General features: G+C 31.2%; 1 long non-coding RNA gene across 1 annotated transcript; it reads right to left on the bottom strand.

Moving 5' to 3' along the window:
* Window positions 1-2,016: 2,016 nt before the first annotated feature.
* On the bottom strand, window positions 2,017-2,614 carry LOC111634374. Its single transcript, XR_002758192.1, has 2 exons — window positions 2,460-2,614; window positions 2,017-2,379 (listed from the first exon to the last, which is right to left on the bottom strand). It is a non-coding gene; the product is annotated as an uncharacterized LOC111634374 (long non-coding RNA).
* Between the last annotated feature and the right edge of the window lie 4,131 nt (window positions 2,615-6,745).

The raw sequence follows: 6,745 nt of genomic DNA, 5'->3' as shown, positions 1-6,745 counted from the left end.
TGAATACTTCTTATCACGTATATAATTATCAGCATCACTTTGCCATAGTATAGAGTATTTGCTCTTGTATATATGGGATTCTCTACATTAGAAGTTTCCAAGAAATATGAGAATGGTAAATTATGTTTTTGTAATTTAAGTATTTTTCATATTTACCATAACTATAAATCTGTATTCAAACACAGATATAAGTACATTTTGATGTATGCTGATTCATTTATTTTTNATGTTTGGTTGTGGTGATGTCATTTTCCAAGATGACAATGCATCTTGTTCTAGGGCTTAATCTGTCAAAAATTTTCTTCACTAACAATACATCAGCACAAGCATTGCATCCAGAATATTTTATATTTGCTATAATTACAAATGTAAAATATTTTGGATGCAATGCTTGTGCTGATGTATTGTTAGTGAAGAAAATTTTTGACAGATTAAGCCCTAGAACAAGATGCATTGTCATCTTGGAAAATGACATCACCACAACCAAACATATTTTCAATGGAAGGAACAAGAAAGTTTTCCAAAATGGAAACAACATATACCTGGATATCAACATGAAACCCCAAATAACAACCAAGCTAGGAAATTTTGTCATTTTCTTTAGGTAGCCATCCTTATAAGCTATATCAGAATGGCACCAAACAAGTTTCAGCATCATCTCCATGATTAATACAAATTCTTGACTCATCACTAAATATCACTTTAATCCAGTCGTTTACAGTTCCTGATTTCCTTTGCTTTGTCTATTTGTAAGTTTGCTTTCTTGTTTTAGTGTCAGTGATGGCTTTCTTTTTGCTTTTGTATATGAAATTCCTATTTATTTTAAACGATTTCTCACTGTTCTGTTACAGATACTAACCCTTGCTTCTTTCCAATTCCTATTCATCTCTTGTTGTACATTCTCTACAAGTCAACCCCCGCCCGGCACACATGTAATAATTAAAAAAAAATTTATCTTTTAGTTGACTGATGAGGGGCTTTATGCCCGAAACGTGCTGTTGTCACATATCAACTAAAAACTGATATAAATAAACACTTGGCTTTATTTCCAATTCACAATTTGAGTTCGAAGTCCAACAATCATATATTTATTTAACACTGAGCATCGAGTGCAACAAAAGGCTCGACCAGAATCCGAATATTCTTATAATACAGCCGCCATTATTTATTTTCAACAAAGTCTTTGATAAATGTATTATAAATTGTTATCGTTTTATTTTAAAATTTATGTAACTAATATAATTTTACTTGCAAACATATCAACCTCTGGTCCGAGGGGACTCTGGATTCCGTGAAGAGGTGAATCATGACTAGAAAAGAGTGATGTCACTGTTCTATGACGTATTCCTGCAAAGTATAGTGAAAATAGTCTTACTCGAGAAAAATAAGTCGTCCGGAAACACGCCAAGTGGCGTGGTTGAAACAAGCGACAATTATGAGTAGTCACGTGACGGCGACATAAGGACAAGTCACATGTTTTGTATAAGTCTGTTCTCCAACGTGCGACGCCACGACAAACTTAATAAATGGCGGCTGGAAAGCTTAGTTCTAGTTCTATGGTATTTTGTGTATAACACACTTTGTACAGCTCGCCGGAAAATCATCTGCGTGTTTTCGAAACGTCCATCAACTTTGTCTCTTTAAATTTTTTTTTTTAAGTAAGCGCGAAATGATCTCTCTATATAAGTTACCAGTTACAATGTAGCAAATGTAATACGTTAAACGTGTTAACAGAAATTTCAATCTCAAACAATTAACTCCATAAGATTTAAAAAATCAACTTCCAAGAAATTTACAAAAGTATTTATTTCATGTTTGATAATTTCAAAATAAAAACAATTAAAAATTAACGTTAAATATACCAGTTATAAATAACATATGTAAAATAGAGTTTACAAAATACAATGAATCTGCCTTTCAGCATGTTCAACTACCTATGAGATGGACCGGGTATCGAGAGGGGGGGTCTGCTGATTCATTAAAATCCTCTAAGGTCCCCCTTATATATTATTTTATCTCGTTCGGTAATGGTGCATTTCTCGATTCGTACGAAAATTTCACTCTGAGAACGTCGTCTTTTAATTTCTTCTCTTCTTCCTTTAAATTTGAATTCTCTTCTTTTGATTAAGAAATCTCTTTCTTCGTCTGTTTCGTGTCGTTTTTCAACTTGTCAATTAATTTCTTCAACTTACATTTACAATTGTTTTCCCGTTCAATAAGTTTCAAGTATTTTCTCCTCCGTTGCATGTATTTCATCTGGCATAGTCTGTATCCGGCCAGTCGAAAGAAACCGTTTAGTTCCTCAATCGATCGCCTGATCAGCTCGTCGTCACCTAACATACGAAATTCAATGGTAGCATTTCCATTCCGTTGATTTTCCTGCAGAAATCAATATATATATATATATAGTTTCCCCCAATAAATAAAGAAATATATAAGTTAAGTAAAATGAAACTTACCATTTTAGACGAAAATTATTTTCAGTTATTTATGGAATAACTAAAAATGTACACGAAGTTCAGTACGGGAGAGCAATACTAAATTGCTTCTTAAGCTTAGTTCACACTGAGCGCGATTCGCTAGCGAAAGCGAAAAACAGCGCGAATAACCGGTCAAATAAAGCCTGGACTTTACATTACCTGAAAACAGAAACTCAGAAACAGAACTGAAACTTATAGAGTTTTCGTTTCAGTTATGTTTTCGTTTTAATTTGACTCCACTAGAAATGTGCCATCTGTTGGTCAGTTCTGTAATTGTCGTAGTCAAACACGGACGACGCTACGGATTTTGCCACGCTTTCTCTGCATTTATTAACAATGAAATTGTAAATAATCTTTGAATTATTTACATTTTTTGAGGTACAGACATCTGTATTTTCTAACTTCTTCGATGAAGAATTCTAAATCTATTTGTTTCCTCATCGTTTTCGCTACACTTTCCGCCATTACAACAATCAAACTATAATGCACGTGACTACGCGTCACAAATCCTTGCGTTTTTATTGGTTGCAGTACGACAGAAGCGCGGAACGAAAACAGAAAAGTTAAATAATTTTTAACTCTGCTTTCAGTCTTGTTTCTGTCCAACTGAACATTAAAAAACTGAAAGTTTCGTCAGTTTGGCTTTCAGTTTTACGATTACGTCGCGGATTCCGGTAATGTGGAGTCCAGGCTAACTGTGTACCAAATTTCTGCTCTTTAGGTCCAGCGGTTTGCTATGGGCGATGATAAATCAGTGAATCAGTCAGTCAGGACAAGCAATTTTATATATATGGATTGCTGAACTTTTGAAAGATTACGCAAATCATAATCTATCGGCCACTATTGACATATTTGACGGTAAAAAATTTCACGAAAATTAGTTTTCATTAATACGGTTATATGCAATATCGAATCGGTAAGATTAATCTAACTAGTTTTTTCGTGCCACTCACCCGTTATTCAATTATCTTTTCGATTTCGATGATTTAAGTGGGTTATCTTGTTAACGTTGTCCAAAAATTAAAATTATAAAAATTCTAAATAAATTAAAATAAATTAATTTACGATAAATATTCGTAGAAATATTATAAAACTTTTTCTGCACTATGATTAGTTAAATAGAAATATAGAGCTTACGATAAAGCAATTTTGATTGTTTTGACTAAAAATGGCTGCTAAAGTGTCATTGGCTTAGTATTTATATATATACACATACACATATACATAGGCTCTTAAAAGTCGGCGGTTAGGCCGCCATCTCATGATAAATTTAATAATTATAAATACAGATACAGTACACATAATACGAATTGTAACGTTTTATTGCATAAAGGAAAATAACACAACTCTTAACTCATTCGCACCACAACTTCTGTTTATTGGCAGTTCATAAACGTCTTTGCTGTTTTGTTAGCAAAGGATCGTCATTGCGAATTGTATTTGGCGTTTGTTCCGAGAATATACTGTGCATGAGTAAATTCTCTTGAATAAAACAGGCTATTTTAGCGTTTTATTATTTATTTGCTTTTTCCTCTAATTTTTCCTTAATATAAAACAAACTGTACAAATTTATTGCGATTATCGAATATACAATAAAAAAAGTAATTTGATAAACAATCAAATCGGATGCTCTTAATTATATTTATTTTACATCATCTTTTCTGGATGTATAGCATGTTGCATTTACACAAAATCTTTTTCCTAAATGATAAATTTGTCAAAACCAATATGTTTTGCGTGACGTGACACGAATTTCCAGTGAGTGATCACACTAAACAGATTAGTAACACGTGTTATCTTCAACATGTTCGTGTTGTCACTCGCATAACTCGACACTAATTATCCTGCAAGGACTTAGATCGAATGAATCCTTCTGGATTCTCTTTTGTACAGATTCTGATAATGACTTCAATGCATATTGTATGTGGGTGATTGGAAATCTTTGAACAAAGAAACGAATTGTTAGTTTGTAAAATAATATAGAGACAATTTAAGACAATTTTTTAAATTAAAAAAAAAATAGACATTCCTTATAATACATTTACGATCATCATAAATTGTAATTGGAAGTATATTCAATTATATTATTTGAATATGTTAACAATTCTATTTAAATACAGGTCGATATAAGAGAAAATAAGACTAAAGTATGTCTAGTTACGTTAATAGGCAAATTAATACGTGTAAACCATTAGTAATTGAGCAAAGTTTGCTCGACTGTAGTTGAGGACCGAACCCCCGTCTTTATTTAAATGAGTCAAGATGTTAGCTATTTATAAACAAGGTCCACGTGGACAGTATAAAAAAAATTAAAATATTAAGGAAACATAGGTAAAAAGAACAATGAATTTTTAATATTGGTCCGACCAAAATGAGGTCACTAATGTCATATGGTTCAAACTATTGTTCTAATAAGGCAGCCGGTTCTGACTCATGTCGATTCATGCTTTAGTCAAGCCTTTNTAACAAATTAATTGTTCTAAATTAGAAATATATTTAACTAATAAAAATGATTTTGGACAAACCTAAGTAGACCTGCTTCGTTGCAAGCAACTTGAAAGAAACGAAAAATAATTCTACGAGAGTGTTGGTCTTATTTAAATACTATAGCTGAAGTCATGTGATCATGACCCGTCAACCGGTTTGTAACTAATGACTTGCTGACTAGTCGAGCCTTTCGAAGAATCGACCATTAACAGGATTTACGTTTATTTAAAAATGATTAAATTTGGCCATTAGTTACTCGATTGTCTTCTGTTTTATTAGAGTTTGAGTTAATATCCTGCACATGTTTCTAATCTTGTGTGTTTTTAATTTTTCAAAATAATAATTAAATAATTCTTTTTTAATTTTTAAAGGATAATTATTCTTCAAATATTTAAGTTTCATCTTATTGCTAATTTACATCAAAATCGAAGATCAGAATGACATTATTCACTTTCCTGAATTTGTAAAAAACTTCAATACTTACTTATTTTCTTTAGAAAAGACTAAAATCGTTAGATATAGTCTGCACGCCGAGTTTATGGGAATAATAATGTCTGATTCGTCCTAAAATACATAGTTACAAATTTTTCTAAAGATATTTTTAATTTACTGAATAAGAAAATATTTTGTTTTTAATGTATTTGATCAGCCAAACTTTTAATTCTTCGCTTCTTTGTGAAAGCGGTAACTATTACTTTATAATCATTCGATGTTAACGATTATATTTTACATAAATAAATAAAATTATTTTTATAATATTTCATACTTCGATATTTCACTGTCTTGTGAGAGATATTCGCCTAAAAATACGATATCGGCAATTTACTCGTTATACTAACTATTACATTTTTATTGCTATTTTATTCTTGAATTTTCATGTTTATTTCACGTTTTGAATCGAACAGCTTTACTTCGTTATGTTTGTCATTGTTCCAAAGAATTATTCCAAGAAGCCATTATGAAGCACCCTAATCTTCTAGCACCTGTTTGTCATGATGAGTCAGGAAATTTATTCACGTGTTAAATGAAAGGCAGTGTTGTCTTAAATTCTGATATTTAAAAACAATGACTGTTTTAACCTATATAAAATGACGAATATTATTTCTAAGACATGTGAGTTTATCTAAAATCTCTTTGTGAAAATGCAATTTAAGTATTTGTAGAAGCGAACGTATTATAAGCTCTCACAAAAATAATACATTAGCCATATAATCATATAATAATTCTATTATTACATTGTTATATACTATTTGATAATCAATATTATGTGTAGTAAAACTGATTATATTCAGAATAATCGATAGAATATTGAATTTAGTCATAATGCTATAAAATGGTTGGATAAGAAATGATTATGGTTAATTTTAATCAAATTTTGGTACTTTATCTGCCTAATAACAGTTGCATTCATATACTCATGTTGTTTTCCCGGTCCGTTTACTATTGTAAGTCACACGATGACAAAAGAATGACTAGCAGAATTAGCATTGATTTGAACAAGAATCTCTCTTTCAAGTAACTGTGTTTCGGTTGTACGAGACCGTAGACAAGTCCATACTTCCGAGGCTCTTTCTTTAAAATATTACATAGTAAACAGGCCATGTCAATGATATTTTATATCGTACAAGGTGTAGGATTCTAACTATTACTTCGAGCAAGTCCAAATATCCATAAATTTATATTTAGAGGCTTCTAAAAGCACGAGCATTATACTATAGTTGTTTTGTTTGTTTTTTACTTCAGTAATTTAGGATTGTATGTGAAAAATATTTTATTTT

The sequence above is a fragment of the Centruroides sculpturatus genome, unplaced genomic scaffold (assembly GCF_000671375.1).
Source record: "Centruroides sculpturatus isolate CEXI.00-Female unplaced genomic scaffold, Cexi_2.0 scaffold945, whole genome shotgun sequence".
NCBI lineage: Eukaryota > Metazoa > Arthropoda > Arachnida > Scorpiones > Buthidae > Centruroides > Centruroides sculpturatus.
Note: the sequence above shows the minus strand (reverse complement) of the source record. Positions and strands in the feature narration are given on the sequence as shown.